Source organism: Lissotriton vulgaris, chromosome 2_1 (genome assembly GCF_964263255.1).
Source record: "Lissotriton vulgaris chromosome 2_1, aLisVul1.2, whole genome shotgun sequence".
Lineage (NCBI taxonomy): Eukaryota > Metazoa > Chordata > Amphibia > Caudata > Salamandridae > Lissotriton > Lissotriton vulgaris.
The window spans coordinates 1,920,824,771-1,920,847,791 of NC_141687.1; positions in this window are offsets into that span (position 1 = coordinate 1,920,824,771).

Sequence of the window (23,021 nt, forward strand, 5' to 3'; positions counted from 1 at the left end):
ACTGGTTCTTACAAAAGGAGTCCCCCGAAAATCCCCCGCCGGGATGTGGAAGCCATGTAAGAATCCCTTCCTCAACACCCCAGTGGATACATGATCAGGGTATTTGTTCAACCAAGGCGTCATAGCCATGAGATCAACGGGTGTAGGCAATCGGTCACAACGGTCTACCTCATTCCTGCTTAGACCCCCCTTTTTCTCCCGTCCCGCTATTTTTTGATCTACATGAACTCTCCGGGTGTGAGGAATTCCCACAGCCGGCACACACATGCTTAAACCTGCATGTTCCCTGCGGTCTGCTACAGTTGCCTCGATTGAAGCCCCAACAGACCCCACGTTTGCCGCCATTCCCGCCGGTCTTAGGCTGGTAATCCCCACCGGTGCCTGCTCGAAAGGGCACCGCGGGCTTTTGGCGGACAATTCCTGACCCGCTCCCGCCTGGCGAGGACGTACCTGCCGCCCCTGGCAAGAGCTGCTTGTGCCATGACACCGAGTCCAGACAATCCCAAGTCAAAGTAGCATCATATTCTTTTGCTTTTCGGAATTTCATGTCATAACCTTTCCATTCCTCCCCCTCATACATTGAATAAAAATCCATAATGCGATTTTGGTAGCAAGTCAACTCAGTCATAACCTCGGGTTTACGTTCCCCCATAACTGCAGTAAATATAGAGAAGGCCCTAACCCAGTTCGTTACTGTCTCATCCACCCTAAATTCCGCCATCTTGGCGCGCCATACGCTCGGGTGCCACAAATCCTTCTGTGTTTTAGCATATTCCATCTCGCAATGGTCAGTTAATAATGAAAACATGTTGACATACTTGTCCCCCCATATTAACTCTTTCGTGGCCATGGGAATGTGCTGTGCAACCTTTTCCCGCCTCAAGGGTATTGAGCCCTCCCCCGCCATTGGCAATGCGAGCTTACCCGGATCGGCCGTTGTTCCTGCCGTCTTCTCCTGACCAACTGCTGGTCCTACCGGTGCCACCTGTGGGGGAACAAGAGGAACACTCGCCTTTGCGACATCTCTCGACTGCCGCAATTGCTTGATTAGTATTCTGGCCTCTTCGGCCGGATCTCCAGGGGCCACTGTGCCCCCAGCCTTTTTCTTGAGCCATGCTGCTAACTAGATTGCCAATTCGGGAGGCATTTCCTCATCATCAGCAGGAGTGATCACAACCGGGATCGGCAGACCTATATCTGGGTTTTGTACCGGGTTGTCTGCTGGCATGAGGGGGGCGACTGGGGGTACCTCTGGAACCGGGACCTCTCCCGAAACCACCCTCTGCTTAACCCGTTTCCCTCTACCCTCGGGGACGACTCCCGGCAAGGCCGGGCCTATTACCTTTTTAGGGTGACCCGGGTCGCTCAGTGCGGCCAGTTGCTTCTTTACCTCCGCCAAACCTCTACCGATCGATTAGACTTGTCCGAGCTTTCGGTCCATGCAAGCCATCCGGTTCGACAACAGGCATAACACCTTATCCATCTCGGAACCCTTTCCTGCTTCCTTGCCGGCCATGGTTTCGAGTATTCCGCCTTTAGTCGATCTACGAGGTCCTGAACTCTTCGAACTCCAGATAACTGAAAGAGAAAAAACAAGATTACAAGTTCTCAAAATCGCTGCTTGTTCCGTCGAGGGCTCACGAGCAATGAGTGGGTGCAGCCTTCCGAGCCGAGGAACAAGAGGACGCTTTTTCGGATTCCCGCTCTATTTATCCTTCTGCGGGAGGGCGTGTACCCTCCTCCTGTACGCCTAGGGGCGTGGTCTTCTGTGGAGGTGTCTAGGACAACCCCTCTTGGGCGGGAGAAGGCGCGCCCCGGCTACGCCACTTCGGGCATACCAGCCGGGCCACGCCCCCGCCCAAAATGGTTTCCCGGGGGGATCGCGGCACCCAACCATACGTTCGGGGGGACCGAGTGATCGCCCCTTTCCATACTTCTGATTGAAAAAAGTGAAACCCTTTCTCTGTCCCGCCTTCTGCCTCCAGACATAAGAAAGGCCCAACTGAATCAAAATTTGTTCAATAAACATAGACATTTTCAGATTAACTCGGGCTCAACAACGCAAAGTCCTATCTAAATTGTAATCTAAAACAGCGTTAAAGTCCACTGCCATAATGATTGGGTCTGTAGACGCTACCAATTTCTCTAAAACACCCCTCAAGGGGGAAACATCATCCTGGTTGGGGCCATAGTATCCTGCTAAAGCGAAGGCACAGCCTGAAACCTTTGCCTTAACCACTAACCATCTTCCAGATGCATCTGAACTATTTGCTTCCAAAACCACTTGCGACCCTTTCTTAACTTAAATTGCGACGCCTTTTGTTACAGCCAAGTGGGATGTACAGACTACTTGGGAGACACAATTTTGGTACCTAAAAAGATCTAAACACTCTTTCCCTGGTAAGTGTGTCTCCTGCAATATCAATATCTGGGCTGGGCAGTCTTTTAGGTATTGTAGGATTCTGTCCTTCCTCCGTCGTACCCTAAGACCATTCACATTCCAAGAAAGAATTTGTATTACTTTTCTTTTCTTTTCATCCATTACTCTAAAAATGTAAATAAACTTTCCGCAGAGCCATAAGGGAAGAGAAAGGGCAAAGCTTCTCAATACTAAAACAAGAAAACAATTTTGAGGCATCTGAGGTTTTTATTTCAGTTTTTCCCACTGCTCGCCATCGGTGCTCCCCTGAAAACCCCCTCCCTGGAAACACCCGCCCCAACTACTACATGGCACAAGGCCATATGAACGATCTCCCTTTGGAACGTGCGTGCATATAAAAAGACAAAAAAAAGGGAAAGAAATTAAACTGTAATTTTCCCTACAGTTTAAGTTCGCCTGTTTATGTAACTTAGAAAAGGGCCTTACAGTATTAGTGTAGAAACATGAGTTTATCTATATGAGTGGAAGAGCTCAGAATTCTGTGATGCTGGAGCCCTAACTTCCTGATTGGAGATTAATAATAAAGTCGTCCAACTTTTCTACTGAGTGGAAGATATGCATCTTATTGTTTAACATGACCTTCAGATATGTGGGGAATCTTAACTGAACTGAAGCACCCAGGCGTTTCAAACTGTCAATCCTCTGCCCCATCTCCCGCTGCCTGTTTGAGGTGGTAGCAGAGACATCCGATCTTATCTCATACCGGGCACCCTCCACCTCGATAGATTTCATCGCCAAGGCTTTTGAAAGTACTTTTTCTTTTAATGAATAAGTCAGAAAGTTTAATAGAAATTTCCTGGGTTTTGGCCTATTTGCATTGAGTCGGAAAGGATCCCTGTGGACTCGCTGTAAGTATTTTAGGTTATTATAATTAATAATTAGTTGCTCATTATTATTCATTCATTAGTAGATTCATATTTATGTACTTGTTTACTTTTATTTTGTGTGTGGGTTTTGGTTTTATAGGGGTAATGTTTGGTGAGTATATTCATTTTTAACTGTTTTAATTTGTTTAAAAAATATTTGTTTATTTGATATTTGTTTAGGTTAATTATGGAGGTACACTTTTTAAGAAATTTAAATGTGTGTTGTGAATTGTGTGGTGTTATAGGGTCGGAAATAAAAAATATTTATTTCATGTAACAATGTTTTTGATTCTCATTAATTTCAATTAAATATAGTTATTTGTTTGAAAAATATTTTGTACATTTTTATAATATAATGTTTGTAGTTAAATGTTTTGATTTTTTTACCATTATATTATATTTCAATTTTTTGTAATTTTGTATCTTTTTTATATGTTTTCAAATTTTTTGTATTGTAGTTGAAATTTTGTTTGTTTTTAATTTTGTGTTCACTTCAGTGGGCATATTAATTTTTACCCCTCTGCTAGCCAACACGTTCCCTACTGTTGCACTCACTGTAGTGGAAATAGTAATTTTTACCCCTTCGCTATCCAACACTTTCCCTACTATTGCGCTCATTGGAGTGGGAATAGTAATTTGTACCCCTCCACTATTCAACAATTTCCCTACTGTTGCACTCACTGGAGTGGGAATATTGATGTGTACTCCTCTGGTATCCAACACTTTTTCTACTGTTGCTGTCACTGGAGTCGGAATAGTACTTTTTTACCCTCCGCTATTCAACACTTTCCCTACTGTTGCACTCACTGGAGTGGGAACAGTGATTTTTGCACCTCCTCTATCCAACACTTTACCAACTGTTGCACTCACTGCAGTGGGAATAGTAATTTTTAACTCTCCGCTATCCAACACTTTACCTACGGTTGCCCTCACTGGAGTGGGAATAGTAATGTTTACCTCTTTGCTATCCAACACTTTCTTAAATGTTGCAGTAATTGGAATGGGAATAGTAAATTTTCAACCCTATGTTATCCAACACTTTCCCTACTGTTGTGCCCACTGGAGTCGGAATAGTAATTTTTACCCTTTCGCTATCCAACACTTTCCCTATTGTTGCGCATACTGGATTGGGAATAGTATCTCTCCGCTATCCAACACTTTCTTTACTTTTGCACTGATTGGAGTGGGAATACTAAATTTCACCCCGCCACTATCCAACATTTTTCCTACTGTTGCAATCACTGGAGAGGCAATAGTAATTTAACTTTATCTGCCTTAGGGCTTGTGAAATGGGTTTTATGTAGGAAGACTAAGCCCGCGAGTTTAAAGTTCGGGTAAGCTAGAACAATTTTTCAATTTGATGCAATGTGTGAGGCAGTGGACGCTTCAAGATGAGACCTTCAGGGACTTCGATGCAATGTCAGTGGGGGATTGTGGGCCAGGCTTGGGATACCAGTAGAGGTGCTTGGGAAAGAAATGGAGAGGAGGGAACCAGCCACTAATCAGAGCAGATGAGGAGGGGAGTGGAGTGAGGGAAGATTGTATATGGGGTTAAGGGCTAGTGGGAAGGTCGTGTGCTCCTCATCTAGAAAGAACAGATGGTGGGTGGATATCACTTGAATCAGTAGAGCTAAAGCTGCACATGGGCCAGTGTCCCGAGTGCCTGGTCAGATCCAGAGAAACATTAAGGAAGGTACTGTGACCTCCCAAAAAAGAGGGAGAAGAAGGGGTGGCAATGGTAAATGGGGCCCATGGGAGAACTCCCTGCAAGAGGGGGGTCCACATTGATGTTGGGAGAGGGGGGAGCGTTAATGCTGCCCAAAGGTGCCCACTATTGGTGGGGGGCCTCAGGGAGCATCAGGCAACCCTGATGGGTGCTAAGCGGTGAGGATAGAAGGTCATCCATCCTGGCCAGTTGAAAGAAGGTAAGTAAAACAAAACAGGACCCCATGAGGGGGAGACCCTCCAAAATCATTTGATACAAAATACAAATAGCCTACAAAAAGAATGTGATTCAATTTAAAACAGTATGTAGAAGTGGGCCACTTTAGTCTGCAAATTTCAACAAAGAACACAGGAGATGTCAGCATATTATAACAGAGGTTAAAGCCAAAATAAGGGTACTTATTCATCTGATGCTGCGGAGTACTGGAAGGAGGCCCAGTGGTCCTCTCCAGTCGCGATGGAGGCCCGAGATGATTTTAGTGGTCAGCGGGACTTGTCTCTTTCTCAGTACTGTGTAAGTTCCACTACTGCCCTGATGCCTCTGTTCTTTCTGCTTTGGGCATGGAATTGTGAGCCCCCCTCATGCAGTCTGCCCAGTCAGCAGGGTTTGCCATTGGCCTTGGGTACAGGGTATTCCTATCATGGGTGGGAGGAAGTAGTGTGCATATTGGAGTCCTGCAAAGTGTTAAAAAATGCTTGCAAGTACTCTGGCTTTAGAAAGCTCCTGGGCTTGTCATCTATATAAATCCACATGTGGGCTGGTTCCAGCAGTCCATATTTGATGTCCTAATGTAGGCAATGCAGGTCGAAGAGCATGGAACGCTGTCTCATTTTTGTTAGTCTCTCTGAAGAAATCCACTGCCATATGAGTTTCATGCCCTTCATAGTCATAGGATCCATGGTTGTGGGCCACTTCCAGAATCTGCATGACCTTCGGATGTTTCAGAAAGCATGCTATGATCGGGTGGGATATATCACCATTAGCAGGTCTGCAGGTGTGGATGCGATGGATGCATTAGATCTCCAGAGGTGGTGTGAAAGTCACTTCTATAAGGAATGGGAACAAGTCACAGAGAAAGCACCCCACGTCGTCCTGCTCAACCTTCTCTGGGAAGCCAAAAAAGTATATGTTGTCCCTCCAGCTTCTGTCCAATTAAATGACCTTGTGACGTAAGTGCCAAAGTTCCAAGTCCCAGGGGTCTGATTGTGTCACCTGTGATTCCAGTAATACAAGTATCAATGTCATCTAGTCACCCCTTGAATGCTCTATTCATGTCCTGATAGATTTGGTGTCTGTAGTGAGGTCAGTGATCTTGACAAAAATTGCTTCATGCCTTTGGCTCACTTCTGTTATTTCAGGCAGGATGTGGTCCAACAACATCAGAACGCTCCTCGAACCAGGGGAAACAGCAGTCCTGGTCCTCCTTGACTTATCTGCAGCGCTCAACACCGTATCCCACCACCCACTCATCAAAAGATTCCACCACATTGTGATCCAAGGAGACACCCTCAACTGGATTGCATCATTCCTCACAGGACGGACAAACCTAGAGAATCTACCTACCACCTTCACCTCGGAATCCAAGAGTGCCATTTGCATTGTCCCTCTAGGGTCACAACTCAGCCCCACTTTGTTCAACACTTACATGACACCCCAAGCAAACATTGTCAGAACCCATGGCCACAACATCGTATCCTACGCATATGACACTCATCCTGGCGCACTAAGAAGACTCCACAACCTCTAGGACCAAATTGTACAACTGCAAAACAAGTGTTGCTGACTGGAAGAAGCCCAACTGCCTTAAGCTTAACACAGACAAGACCAAAGTTCTAATCTTTGATAACAACACCTCTCTGTGGATCGACACCTGGTGACCCTCCGAACTCAAACCCACACCAGCACACCGCACCTTCAACCTCAACATCATTCTGGACAACAAACTCACCATGAAATACCAGATCAACACAGTCTACTCAGAATGCGTAGACACCCTCCTCATGCTTCATAAGATCTTCAGATGGCACCCCGTCAACACCATAAAAACCGTCAGTCAAACCCTAGTTGCCAAGCAGCTAGATAACAACAATAAGATTTACATATGAATCACCACCCAACTCCTAAAGAAACTCCAAGTGATCCAGAACACTGGGGCTAGATTCATGCTCAACCTCCCCAAACAGACCCACATCTCCCCCTCTTGAGGAACCTCCAGTGGCTCCCCATCTAGAAAATATGCCACTTCAAGATGCTCACACGTGCCTCCAAGGCCCTCCATGACCTTGGTCCAGCCTACATCAACGACCGCCTAAACTTCGACCAACCCTCTACACATCTGCAATTCACCTCTCTTGCTTTTGCACACACTCCCTGAATCCACCGAAGCTACAGCAGACAAAGATCCTTTTCCGACCTCGCCAACATGTCCTGGAATTACCTCCCCCTCGAACAGAATCCTCCCAGCAAGAATTCAGCAAGGGACTCAAGACATTGCTTTTTGACTTAGCCCAGCTAGGACACAGTGCCTGTATACCCCCTTGGGTGATTAGCGGCAACCTACAAATCCGAGTTGATTGATTGATTGGTCAGTAGAGAATAACTATTAACTGATGGGTGGTCTTCCCAGAAGCCATGGACAACTGTCAAAACTAGTGAGCAAGAGTCTGCGGGGGATGTTCACTTTCTGCAGGTCAAGTCCCCCAACGCTGCATGATCTGCTTCAGGGGTGGTCTAAGAAGTCCATTGCAGGAATAAGCAGGGTAAGAAACAACAATTGTCCAGCCAGGCGATAGAGGTCTGCCCACCGTTGCAGTATAATATAAAAATAAACAGACTGAAACAGCAGCTCAGGATGGGTGGTCCACCCCCTTCAGGTGATGCAGGGGTGTGGCAATGTGGCAGCAGTGGAAGCAAGTGGCAAGCAATGCCAAGCTGGGACCTAGGACTAATACACCATTGAGTGGGGCTAGGCAGCAAGGTGTTGGGATATCTTGGAGTCTGCAGATGTATTTATGTAAAATTAAGTAAGGTTGTAATCCCTCAGGCCATGATGGTAAATACTGCACCACCGATGAAGCAAGCTGTTGGGGCTGTCAGCTAAAATGGTAATTCTCCAGAGGGAGGGGTCTCTCCATCAGGGTGGCTCGCCCCAGGCCTCACATAGACAGCACTGCCCCTCAATGGCATTGGGCTTGCAGTGGCATCAGGTGAGTCCAATCAGTCTGCGAGGAGGAGGATAGTGATGGATCCTCTTGCACAAAATGGCACGATCCAAGCTACTTGAGGGAAATGAATAGAAAGCATGGGCAATGCTGAATCCCCATAGCTACGTGTGTGGAGGCTGATAGGCCCTAGTTCCAATTAGAGGTCCTTCTTGAGATGCGGCAGCCACTACACAAGTGGAACCTGCAGTGCACACCTGTTGGAGGCCGCAGCAGCAGTAAATCAGGAGGGGGGAGGAGGATATCCAGGCCCTGAAGCATGAGGACATCTTCAGCGTGGCTCCTCTCCACAACAGTGGTGCACCAGCAACCACGGAAGGGAAAAGCCCACAAGCCAACGGTGAAGAAGGCTCTTGATATTTTGGAGACCCTGGTGCCATGTGTGTCACAAATGGCACAAAAGAATCAAGATAAGGACAGGCACTTTGCATGAAGATATAGAAAGGCACATAGAAGATGTGAATAGGTAAATGGAGTGATGGTGCAACAATTACATAGAAAGAAGACATGGTCTGATTGAGGAAGGCCAAAGACCGGCCCATAAGAAGAAGGTATAAGAGGTATACAAAAGAGGAACAGATCGCAAAGGCATGACAAGCACATAAGATGAGACATGGACATGCAGACGGAGGGAAGATTCAACAGTCACGAAGAAAGAAGACAATGACAAGCACAAGGAGTGAAAGTATGGATAGGCAAATGGAGAGAAGGTACCGGCAGGTGCGGGGAGTTAAATTATGACAGACACATATAATAAGACCCAGATAAGAAAATGGTGCAAAGGCATGGCAGGTACATAGAGGGAAGACACTTAGAGCTAAGCATGACAGGGACATTGAAGACATGGACACGCATGTGAAGGTAGACACAAAAGCCCAACATAAGAAGACACAGGAAGTCACATACAATAAAAAAGAGTGCAATAAAACAGAATAGAGCTATGGACAGGCACATAGAAAATGCAGGTAGGCACATGAGGCGAATGAACAACAAATACTCAGACAGCAAAGCAATGATAGGCTGATAAAAAGAAAGCATAAGAGGCCCCCAGAAATAAGATCTTTAATTGTTGGAGCCCATCCAGACTACTATAAAGGAAGTAGTACTACTGAGGTGCAAACCTGGTGATAAAGCATGCCACTCAGCTGGATTAGTATTTGCATCCTTCAGATAGCTCCACCTTAGGAGAAAAAGTGGGCCTTCATTTCAATCAACCTAACAGTCCGTAAGGGTAATTTTGAGGTTCTTTCGGACTGGATTGTCTTGCTTTTGAATAAAAGGGAAGATGACCCTGTGTGTTTAATATCCTAGGAATAAGGAAGAGAAAACTAGTGAGCTTCCAGATATGTTTTGGATAAGAAGCATTGTTCAAATAATCTGATACTGGAGCTGAGCGTGAGCTGACTCTCTCCTCACTCTACAGAACACCATGTATAAGAAAGGTATATAAAATACTGGTGAAGGCGGCATGGAAAGACACACAGACCAAATGCTGGAGTGGATACTGATATGGAGTCTGGTCTGAAGGCACAATAAGGTAGACCAGGAGGAATTACAGGACTTGCCAATAGCGTAAAACTTATACAGCCATGCTGTTAGACGGTGTTCAGACAGAACTTCGAGTTGGAAATGTCGACTTACAAAAATATCGAGTTGGAAATGTTGTGATTCAGAAATATCAACAGCAAGAATATCGTGGTCAAGAATATCGAATTTAAGGTGAGAAATATTGTTTTTAAAAATATAGAAGTTATTAATATTGTTTGCAAAAATATAGTTGTTTAAAATATCGATTTTTTTATTAGTGTTATGTATTTTAGTTTATATTTTCAATGTATGTTATGATTTTTTTGTATGAGTATCGTTTATGTTTTTTATTATGTGTTAACCCCTTCGATGCTCATGACGGAACGGTTCCGTCATGAGGCACAGTGGAGCTGTGCTGATGACGGAACCGTTCCGTCATGACCACACCCAGTATCATTATACTCTAGCACCGGAGGGGAATATGGCTAGCAGCGATGAGGTTAAATTAATTTTAATTACATTTTGCTTTTTTTATTTCTGTAGCGGGTTGTTGGTATATCAGGGAATTATAGTGTTAATTGTGGGAAGTAATGTATTTTTAATTAATTAATTAATAATATGTTCTTAATTCATTGAAAATGAATTATGGAAATTGTGTAATCAATTTTAGGTGCAGGTTGTGGGGTTTATGAGGATTAAAGGATGGGAAGTAATTCATGTTTAATTAATTAATAATTAGTTGTTAATTTATATTAACTCATTGATTGATACTTCATTGTGGAAATTGTGTGGTTATTTTTGGTGGGGGTTGTGGGGTTTATGGGGTAAAGGGTGGGAAGTAATTTATTGTTCATTAATTAATAATTAGTTCCTAATTAATATTGATTAATAAATTAAAAAAAATATGATTTTGTATAATTAATTTAAGATGTGGGTATGGAGTTATAGGGGTAGAATGTGTGAGTTAATTTATGTTGAATTAATTATTAACTGGTTGATCATTATTGTTAATGAATATTTAATTAGGGTAGTTGTTTATATTTTTTTGTGTGTGTGTTTTACTTTTATAGGGGTAAATGGTGGGGAGTAAAACTTGAAAATAAGTTTTTAATTGTGTAATGATTTTTTTTTAGTTTAAATTTATCAGTAGTTTGTGGGGATTATAGGTGTAAATTGTGATGTTCATTATGTAAGTACATTTGTTTATACAATTTAGATATGGGTTGTGAATTGTGTATTGGTATAGGGTAGGAAATGCAACAAGTAAATGTGTGTATTAATTGATGTTTTTGATTCGAAATATTTCTTCTTGAAAAGTATTTTTTTTATAACATATTTTATTAGTTTCAGGCAAACAATTATACACCGATGATAGTGTGTCAGCGATATGCAATATGATTATTATGCACCATGGTATCAGAACATCAGCATCGCAGTAGGAAAAACACATTGATCAGCAATTGATAATTTACATTCCTAATGTAAAATGAATCTACTAAACCACCCAACAATCCCACTCCCCTCTGGCTAATAACTAGAAAGGCCCTTCCGCCAACCTTCCCTAGACTCAGTACAAAATAGCTGTGTAGACATCATCCACCTATAAACCAATAGGGGTAATTGTGATCTAAAGTTTGTATGCATACCATGTCTATACAAGTGGGGGGATACAATAGGGTCTGTCATTTAGTCACCATATACACAATTGAAGAACAGTAGACACATTCAGTGTTTCAGCGCAACGAAGGTTCCGCGGCCATAAACTGTTCTACCATCATATCCCATTCCATTGCTATTGGGTTCTTGCTGAGTCCTCTATTTTCTTCCCTTCGTAGTCAATACATTCTGCCCTCCCCCAGCGCACCACTTCGGCATGCCAAGTCAATTGTTAGAATAAGCATTAAGTTGGCAAACTGGTTTTGCGTCCCCTGTGATTTACGTTTCTTACAGAGCCCCAGCACGCCAAATTCTGCTCAATTGTGTCCCACACCCAGTATCACATGCATGAGGAGTTTGTATACCACCTCCCAGAAGGGTGCCAATTTCACGCAGAACCAAAGCATATGAAGCAGTCTTGCCGGCTGAGTGTGGCATCTGGGACATGTGTCTAACATATCCGGGAACATTTTGCTCAGTCTGTGAGGTGTCAGGTAAGCTCTATGTAACAACATAGATTGAATTACCTTAAATTTAGGGTTGCGTGACACTTTCCAGTTTTTTCTCCCATTCTTTGTCCATGAAAACATGGCCTAGATCTGTCAACCATTTATCCCGGAGTTCCCAAAGGGAGACCGAGGCATGCGTACGGATACTTCTATAGAGCCATCTGGTCAGGTGACCCCCGTTCCCCATAAGATAAGTCATGTGTACTAGTGCATTTGCTTGGGGCTCTGTGGCATCTGGCGCCCAGGTGCGCCTAATTATCTGTGTACCCTAGCATGTAATATATAAAGCGAGTTGGGGACTCCTTGCTCTCTAATAAATGCATTAGGATCTAGGAGAAAGTTGTCTGCAAAAAGCATGCTTACATTGGTTACACCCTCCTCAGTCCATTGAGACAGTTGCCTAGCCAGAATTATACCAGTCGTTGTGGGGAGCCCCATCAGTGGGATATTAGGGGTGTACGGGTTGAGCCCTTTGGTGTACTGAATGGCTTTTTTCCAATACATCATAGCCACCTTGAGTAATGTGGGTGCGGACGGGGAGGCCCGTGCCTGGGGATCAACAGCGTATGTAATACTCCCTTCTCCCACGCTATCTGTGTCATGCCTATCTCCTGCAGGTGGCGGCCAGCAGTCCAATAGGATGACCACTGTAGTTGACTGGCATTAATGTGTGCCCGGAAATCTGGGACTGCCCAAACCTCCCTATGTAGTACCGAGCTGTAGCTTAGCAAGCCCCACTCTCCTTCGTCCCTTACCCCTGACCAATTCAGTAAGTAGTGTGTTTAGCATTTTTCTTTCCTCATTCACCTTCAACCCCAGACAACTAGGAAAATTAGGAGTCACCACTGTTACTCAGTTATGAGACATAGGCCTTCGAGGTAGAAACCCTGCATCTTTGTCGCCCGCCTACCAGCAGCAGACCAACCTCCTACTTGTTGCTGACCTCTCGTTGTCAAGGAGAGGGTGGTCGTGCTCTCTTCTGATTGCTTAAAACCGGCGACTGTTGCTGAAGGCCCACTCAAGATTGAAACTGGGGACCAAGAAGGGACAGCAAAACCCAGCACAGTCTGAGAGCTTCCCATGAGGCTTAATCATAGAATCGAGAATTATGTGGCTGATCTTATTAAAACAATTCTTCAGTCCAATTCTTCAGGTAATCCCAGATGACCCTCTTACTCCTATTTATAAAACTAGCCAAGTCAGTTTAAGAAGTTTTATACAAGAAGGATAACCAATCTGAGTGTGTAGGGGGTAAGGCGTCAACCCATCTCTTACATATTTCCCGTCTAGCCAGCAGAATGGCATATAATAAAAAGCCTCTGCTCGAGCCTGTGATTTCATTTAGTATGCTAAAAATTCTGAGTCTAAGGGAGATTTGTACTGGGCATCCCAGAATGATCATTAGATTGTTTCAGTCTTTCTCCCAAAATACAGAGATGGCTGGGCAGGCCCAAAACATATGAGTGTCTGAGGCTTTTCCATATCAGATTTTTTTTTACAGCTAATAGGGGGCCCTTGGTCATTTTAGAAAGTCTCACCAGGGAAAGGTAGGCCCTATGTGTGGTGAAATAGTGATTTCTTCGTAATCAGGCTTGCTTTACAACTGTAAACAAGGTGTTAAAAGAAGTTTTCCACAGGGCTGCCCTATCCATCTCCGGGATAGATTCTCCCCACAACTCTTCGGCTAATCTGAAATCACCATCTATGGCCTCTTCAATGGCCCAGTAAAAGAACGATACTTCTTTCTTTCCTACTGGCTTCTGTACCAAATGTTCTTCCAGGGTATTCCCCAAGCCTATCAGTTTTTTAAGATTCTGGGACCAACACTTTCATTGTAGGTATTTAAATCTGGACATGCCCTCCTCCAGTTTTTCGTTAAATAATGCCAAAGGCAAGAGTGAACCTTCAACAACTAGTTCTCCCCATACTAGAAAAACAGCTGTTTTTTGAGGGACTGCCAGTTTATCCTTCAAACAACTTGGTGCCTCTAGGCTGTCCCACCAAGGAGCTAGCCATGAGAAATACTCTAAGCCCGTTGATTTTTTTATTCTGGCCCATATGTGAGCTGCGCTCAATAGGCTTTCAACCTTACTTTCTTGAAGAATTTCTTATCTCGTATTTATAAAAAACCTTCATGTGGTAACCCCACTTGATCCAACAGCTAGAAACATTTCCCCCCTTACTGATGAGTCTGGGGATTTTAACAACATTCTTGAATGTGTTAGCTGGAAAGCCCAGGCATAATATTGTGTTTGAGGGAGTGCAAGACCACCTTTTTTCCTCCTACGTCTCAGCTTTTTCCAAGATATCCTGGTGGCTTTGTAAGCCCACACATATGAATTAATGGATTGCTGAAATGTATTGATAACTTGTTTCTCAAAGTGTAAAGGAATGGTATTAAAAAGAAATATGACTTTTGGTAGGATTGCCATTTTTATCAAGTTAATTCTACCTATGATAGGCAGGAGAAGGTGGGCCCAGGATTTCATGAATTTTTGTCACTCTCTTAAGATGTTTAAAAGTTTGGTCTTCGCAATCGTATCTATATCTAGGACGATCTTCACTCCCAGATACCACATATCATCTTTGGTTTGATGTCGACACCCCAGCAGATTCCAAGTCATGATTTCAGTTTTCTCTGCATTGACCTCATAACCCGAAACCCGACCGAAATCCCTCGCTAAACTGATGACATGAGGAAAAGATAACTCCAAATCTGACGAGAGATTTAGTATATCCTCAGCATAAAGGGCTACCTTTCTCTTCCCTGTTCCACTTTTGAATGGTGTGATATCTGTCTCCTCCCTAAGACGTTGAGCAAATGGTTTCATGTACATGTCAAATTGGAGGGGGAGAAGGGTCAGCCCTGTCTAGTTCCTCTCTTAAATTCAAAAAGGTCAGGTCAGTTTTCCATTAACCACAAGCCTTGCCGAAGGGTCACTATATATAAGACCAATAGTACCGCAGAATTTTGCCCCAAAAATGAACTTCTCAAGTATGGCCGCTAAATAGTTCCAATTGACCCTATCAAATGCCTTAGTGGCATCCAGTGTCATTGCTGCCAGAGGGAGTTAAAAGGTAGAGGCGAAGTCGATCGCACCTCTAAAATCATAGGTGAGGTTAAAAAGATTTCTGTTTCTCAAAAAACCCTTTTGGTCTGTATGCAACAAGCCTCCTGCTACCGCGCCAAACCTATCTGCCAATATCCTGATGAACACCTTATAGTCAGAGTTTAGAAGTGAAATAGGTCTATATAACCCACATTTTGTTGAAGGCTTGCCTGGTTTTAAGATCAATGTTATGCTGGCTTCACCCCACGAGGTAGGAGGTCTAACCCCTTCAATTAAAATGTTGTTAAAGATGGTTGTCATGAATGGAATTATCGCCTCTGCCAGACTTTTGTATAGTTCTACAGGTAGGCCGTCCGGCCCGTAGCCTTACCTGCCTTGCAAGCGAGAAGCGCCTTCCTGTTGTGATATCTCAGATTCTAAGTTTCCTCGTTGGCCGGAATCTAAGGAGGTGAGATTGATCGAATTTAGCCATTTACGTGCAATTGTACTATCTACATCATTGTCCTCATTATATAAATCTTTAAAATAGGTGTAAAAGCCTTCTCCCATCTCTTCATCCTTAGTTGTCAATGAATTAGTATGTGTGTTTTCAATTCATTTTATAAGGTTTCGTACCCTATCAGTTTTGGCCTTCCATGCTAATAATTTTCCGGCCCCCTCACCATATTCAAAATGAGCAAGCTTGCTCACCTCCCATCTATTAGAAATCTTGGTCTGAATAGTATTCTCCAGTAGGTCTTTCAGAATTTTCAATTTTGCGGCTTGTGTTTGGCAAATAGCTTGATCGGTTTCATTATTAATCTTGCTTTCCACCCCCCTTTATTTCCCGCTCAGTAGATGCTATTTCTTCCCTATACTGCCTGTTTTTGTAGGAGATTCTATTTGTTACTAAGCCTCTCAAATATGACTTCAGAGCATCCCATACTACTGAAGGTTCTGCTGATCCTATAATTAATATTTAGGAAGAACTCTGTCTCCTGAGATAAGTAGCCGTCTTCAGCTTCATCTAGAAGAAGTGTGCGGTCAAATGTTATACCCTCCGTTGTTCTTTTTCTGAAAGATTTAAATCCATCCATACAGCCACATGATCCAAAAGGTGGGGAGTCAAGAAACCTATATCTTTGACTTTACCTCTTAAATCATTGCTGATCAGGATGTAGTCAATCCCTGATTTGTGTCTATATTTCTTATTATAAAAAGACACACCCAATTGAGTACCTGCTCTTTCCCTCCAGATGTCGGATAAAACATTTTGCCTCATCATCATCTTTAGGTGTAACCTCGATTTAGACAGGGTATTACCCTACTACTTTGGTATTTATCCATTTGTGGTTTCAATACTATGTTTAAATCCATAGCTCGACTTATCTTATCAGGGAACCCCAAAAGGTTTGTAAAGATGGTTTTTAATGTGGAAGTTTCGTCCTGATTAGGGATGTAATACCCTACTACTGTTATGAGTGAGTATCAGGACCCTCGTATCTTCGCAGAAGCAGAACACTGCTGATCCCAATGCACGGCAACCGGTACCGCCGTTCTTCACACTGAGCAACGTCACCAGCAGGGGGGAAAGGGGAATGGGGAGAGAAGAGAAGAGATACTCCTCCAACTGCTAACACCCTAGGTATGCCTTCTGGAGTCTTCTATGTTGAGGTTCCGTTGCCCAGGGTGCCTAATACACAGAAGGGAGAAACATAAATACCACAACAATACTTTACTGGTAATATGTTATGTCCAAATCTGTAACCTCTTCCTGCCAGCAGCTATCAGAGTTTTTGCCTCTCTTCTATATGTATATATTGGAGATAGAATTACTGGAGTTGCTGTGTTTTTCTGTAAATAGAGATATAACTAGAATTAGTTCACTGGCAATTCTCAAATACTATTTGCACTGATATACTTGTACTTGCTATCTAGAATATACCCTCTATTTCTGGTTTAATTCTGTAGATTTGGATTCTATGTAGAAGTAAGTATATGTATCTTATTCGGTATGTCTCATTGATATTCGTTCACTTGTTTGTAGACTATTCCTTGTCTGAAGTAATCCCTCAGGTTAGTCTCGATGTTGGATGCCCTTTTGATTTTCTGTCTCTAGTCTGTGCCTTAGGATCCACGAGGAAGCGCGCAAAAGGGATACCAGGAAGGATAGACAGGAAGGAAAGAGGTAGGGAAAGCGCAAGAGGAGGGAACGTGGCTAGTAGCTGGAGCGTACTTGGCAACAGACTAAAACTGCAAGATATTCTCTGAAACGGTCTTACTTGAAAGTCAATTAGTGCTCACTTTCTCGAGTCGCAGGAATTCAGCTCTCTCTCTCTCTCTCTCTCTCTCTCTCTCTCTCTCTGAACCGTCAGTAGAAATTCGCAAATCCCAAGAATCTCTCTATTTCCTTGACATCTTTAGGAGATGGCCACTCTGAGACAGCTTGTACCTTCTTTGGGTCCATGGTAATGCCTTGTGAGGAAAAGACAAACCCTAAAAATTCCACATTCGCAGAGCTTAAAACACATTTTTCTAATTTTACATAGAGGCGATGATTGCGCAGGCGCTCCAGTAGTGTTTTGACATGCTCTGGATGGTCTTGTGGATCTTTGGAATAGATTAGGATGTCATCCAAATAGATCACAGCAATATCAATGAAGTCCCCCAAAACATCATCGATAAAATGTTGAAATACTGCGGGGGCATTGCAGAGTCCAAAAGGCATGACTCTGTACTCAAATAATCCAAACTTTGTTCGGAAAGCCGTCTTCCACTCATGTCTCTCCTTCATACGAACCAGGTGATAGGCCCCACGCAAATCTAATTTGGTAAAAATCTTGGCCTCCTTTATCTGATCCAATAGAGCGGAGATTAATGGAAGAGGATAACGGTTTTTGACAGTGACTCGATTCAAAGATCGATAATTATTGCAGGTCTTCAAGGTTCCCTCTTTTTTCGGAATGAAGAATAGAGGGGATGATACCAGCGTTTGGGGGGGTTTCTTATGAAGCCATTGGCTAAATAACGATACAGGTATTCTTTAAGATACTGATTCTCGGCTTCTGTCAATGCATAGATTCTGATACAGGGAAGCACTTGTCCTATAGCTCCGGAATCAAGCATGATGGCCACTCCCAGGATTTCTTGACTTCGAAACTTAAGCGTCAAATGTAAATTTACATGAGGAGTAAATGTCTGCAATGTGTTCATTATCACATGAGAATCTGGGATCGTCTTTTATTCTTTCGCCATCAGAGCGACCCCCTCTACTTTTGAGCGTTTCCCGATCTCGGTGTCTTTGGTCATTTTGGGCACTCTTTTACGATGTGTCCTGACGTGGTACAGTATAAACACAATCTTTTTAATCATCGCTGTTCTTTTTCCTCCTTACTCAAAGGACCACGAACTACCCCAATCTGCATTGTTTCCACCTCCGTGCTGGATCCAGAAGATCTTCCACCTTCAGCTCGGATTCTATCAAAGCGAGGGAAATTCACCAAAAAGTCCTTTTTATTTTCGCCTTTCCTCTCTGAACAGCGAAAGTCAAATTCTAAAACTAAATCCATCAAAGCCGACAGTTCTGTAGGGCGATTAGGAATTTGTGCTAAGGTATCTTTGATTTCATCTCTTAATCCACGGTAAAAGGGAGCCGCTCTCTTTTCTTCAGGCTAATTGGTTTCTACAATTAATTTGTTAAATTGTGTCAGATAGGAAATCAAGTCTTTAGTACCTTGACGAAGTTCTAGCAATTCATTATCAGTGGCCTGGGATATCTTCCGCCGATCAAATATTCGAAGAAATTCTGTTTTAAACAAATCAAAATCATAAAGGAAAGTATCATCTCTAGAGAATAATGGCATGGCCCAATTCGCTGCATCTCCCCCCAAATAGGACTACACAAATGCTACTCTAGATTGTGCGTCGGGAAATGAGGTTGGGCGGCACATGAAGTGTAGGGAACATTGAGTCGAAAATAACTGGGCCTTTTGAGGGTCTCCTTGAAATCTTTCTGGAGCTGCTAGAGGAATTAATGGGGAGACTGAATGTATAACTTGAGCCACAGTTCGAGGGTCAGTCTGTGGAGTCGTTTTTTGGGACGTAGAGGAAGAAGCTGCGGGATCACCCATGGCTAACGCATCTACCTTTTGTGATAGTAACATGGTTTCCTGACGCGATGCTACCAACTCCTGTTTAACATTTTTATTTTCTTCCCTGACCGCCCCAATCTCTCGCTGAATTCCAACGAGCATTTCTCCTAGCGCTTTTAGATTAAACCCTTCGGCCATTCTGCTCGGGCGAAGCGACTTTGTAGGCACTTCAATCTATCAGGTCCCTGGTATCTTCGCAGAAGCAGAACACCGCTGATCCCAATGCCCTCCAACCTGTACCGCCACTCTTCACACTGAGCAATGTCACCAGCAGGGGGGAAAGGGGAATGGGGAGAGAAGAGAAGAGACACTCCTCCAACTGCTACCACTCTAGGTATCCCTTCTGGAATCTTTTATGTTGAGGTTCTGTTGCGCAGGGTACCTAATACACAGAAGGGAGAAACATAAATACCACAGCAATACTTTACTGGTAATATGTTATGCTCTAATCTGTTACCTCTTCCTACCAGCAGCTACCAGAGTTTTTGCCTCTCTTCTATATGTATATATTGGAGATAGAATTACTGGAGTTGCTGTGTTTTTTCTGTAAATAGAGATATAAATAGAATTAGTTCACTGCCAATTCTACTTGTACTGATATACTTGCACTCTCTAACTAGAATATACCTTCTATCTCTGGTTTGCTTATGTAGAATTATCGCAAAAAGTTTAACAAGTCTTATTTGGTATGTCTCATTGGTATTCGTTCACTTGTTTGTAGACTATTCCTTGTCTGAAGTAATCCCTCAGGTTAGTTTAGTTGGTGGATGCTCTTTGATTTTCTGTCTTTAGTCTGTGCCTTAGGATCCACGAGGAAGCACGCAAAAGGGATACCAGGAAGGATAGATAGGAAGGAAAGAGGTAGTGAAAGCGCAAGAGGAGGGAACGTGGCTAGTAGCTGGAGCGTACTTGGCAACAGACTAAAACTGCAAGATATTCTCTGAAACGGTCTTACTTGAAAGTCAATTAGTGCTCACTCTCTCGAGTGTCAGGAATTCAGCTCTCTCTCTCTCTCTCTCTCTCTCTCTCTCTCTCTCTCTCTCTCTCTCTCTCTCTCTCTCATTTCAGCAATTCTTCTCTAGTCGAGAATACTCCGCGTGCCTTATTGCTCCTATGATGCTTTTTTTCTGCAGACTCACAGTGAACGATAAGAAACCCTTCACCGCTCTTGTCGCCTCCTGAGGGAACTTCAACCCTGTTCCCTCGTGAAGCGAAATTTCGTTTGCAAGTTACTCTGAAATGTGGCACTAGGACTCGCCACTAATGCTGAAACTTCTCCAACACTTTAAACTCTAAACTTTAGAATAACCAAACTCTTGCGCATTAAAGAAATGCGGAGAAACGGTCCGGACTTGCTGTGACGTTCAAATCTCAATTGAAGTGCGCAACAGAAACCGCGCGCACTGCCCTTGTACACTAGACTGTCCAAGGTTCCAGATGACAAGAAATACTCGGGCATTGTGCGGCCATCTTGTAACGGTCATGGGTCTAAGCAATGTTATACCAGTGATTGATCATGTTAGGTTTAATGAGGACTCTAAATCTTTTCTTCTGGGCACACTGTGGATTCTAATGGTATAATGTAGCTACTGTGAATTTCCTGACAGGGAGCCTTTAATGGATAACTTGGCTATGACCCACCTACAATTTGGGTCTGTCATAACATTTAGGAGATCAGCGTTTGCTTGTTTTTTAACTAAAATGGCTACACCCCTAATATAAACATTTTGACAGGAACTGATACAGTGCTCCACCCATCTGGGATTCTCACTAATTTCATCTCTCAAGAGGTGTGTTTCCTGCAAGATATTTATCTGTGCATGTGAATCTTTGAGGTATTGAAGAATTGTTTGCCTCCTGCTTTTAACTCGAAAGCCATTTACGTTCCAAGATCAGCATTGTAATGTTTTCATGGGGGATTAAAAAACTGAACCTTAAATGTGCACCATCCTTCAAGGTAGAGACACCAAAACAAAAACAGTAGCCAATAAAAAGCAGCTAGGTCTGAAGACGAATGAGATTTTTGTTTTTTTTGTTTTTCTTTTACCCCTATGTTCCCCCACCCATGCTTCCCCATCCCCACCCTTGGTCTCCTCCCTCTCCCCCCTGGAGAACCCAAACCCCATTTACCTGGACTGAGTCTAGATTCTGCCTACCGGTATGCTCCACTCTGCTCTTCTTTTAGCTATTACTATTGCTGGTGCTGTTACCAGTATTTTATTACTTTGTTTCATTCTATAGCCCCTGTATGTTTGAGTCGGTTCAATTTAGAAGCTTAATTGCTTTATACCATATTTTTATACTAATGTATACTAATATGTACTAATGTGTATGGATTTATGAAAGCTTCTTGTCGCAATCAAGTTTCCACATCTCAATCTCTCTCAATCTCCCATAAATATATGTAATAGTATTGCAAGTGGGATTTTTCTTTGAAGGATTATTTTCAATTTTGAAGAGCTCTTCCACATCCTGCACTGTTTTCAAGTTATACATTTTATTATTGAACATGATTTTCAGTTGCGCCTGAAATTTATTTGGACCACAGTCCCCAATCTCTTGAAACCCTCAATTTTCCAGCTGGTTTAAGTTAAAGTAACCTATCTGTACTAGGTCTAGCTGCCATTGTCGATCTAAAGTGACACGTGAAAGGTCTGATCAAATCTCAAAGGCAAAGTCTGTGGGTTTCAATGATTTCTGTTTAAGGGAGGTTGGTAATATTCTCTCTTTCAAGGAAACGGTCAGGAAATTAATTAGGATCTTTCTACGTTTTGTTCGATTGGGGTGCCTCCTAAAGGGGGCTCTATGGATTCTTTGTATATCCCTCATTAGATCTTCTTCCCAATCCTCGATCTGAACTAATTCTTTAATCATGGTTACGATGAAGGTTTTAAGATCCTATCCCTCCTTCCCTTCAGGCACATTCAGGAGCCGCAGATTGTTGCTTTTGGAATTATTCTCCAGAGATTCTAATCCATCTCGGAGCACAGCCTCATCTTTCTTGAGTGTTGTGATATCAGCTTTAACTGCTCCTAGGTCTTCTTTAAGCTCCTCCACAGAGTTCTCTAGGACTGCCATCCTAGAATTTAGGAGATCAATTTTTTTCTCGGGAGATTCACATTAAAATCTAATCTCTTCCTGGTTCGACCCCAAGACAGCAAACCCCTTTTTGATATTGGAAGACATAGTGGAAAATAATACCTCCAGAGAAACCCCAGAGGGACCTTGCCTGTCCAGAGATCTCCCCATTTCTATACTGCTCCTACCGCTACCCTTCTCGCCACCACTAGCTCCTCTTACTTTCTACCATAGAGTTTTCTTCTCCAGTGTACTCCCCAGTTAACCCCAAACTCATAGCTGTGCTTGCTTCTGAAATCTCCGGGATCTCAGAACCACTTGGCGTTACAATTTGCTTGGCCAATTGCTCAGTTCCTCTGGTTTAGAGGGTTTAGGGGATATAACTGGTATGAGTGTAGGTACAAGGGTAGTGATGGAGGTAGACAAGGTAGAGGAGGAAGAAATTCCTGAGTCGATATCCATTAGTCTTAATGGAGGCTGTCTTACAGTTTCTGTCTGCCCGGAATCTTTCCTAAGGACTTCTCCCTGTTTTACCACGTCCAAGACCTGTTGGATGACCTTAAAATATGACCTTAATAATGGGGTGATTTTTACTTTGGCATCCACAGGGAGACCCTTCTTTCTCCTGTTTTTTAAACCCTTGCCTTTATACTCCAGACAAGGGGAAGAATTTTCTTCAGGACAACCGCCAGATCCTTTTTCTAATGTGTTACCCCAATTCTCATGTGTGTTTATGGTGGCTTTGCTTTCTGGGGGTGACTAGATGGTGACCAAACAGGATTCCCCTTTTCTGGTCG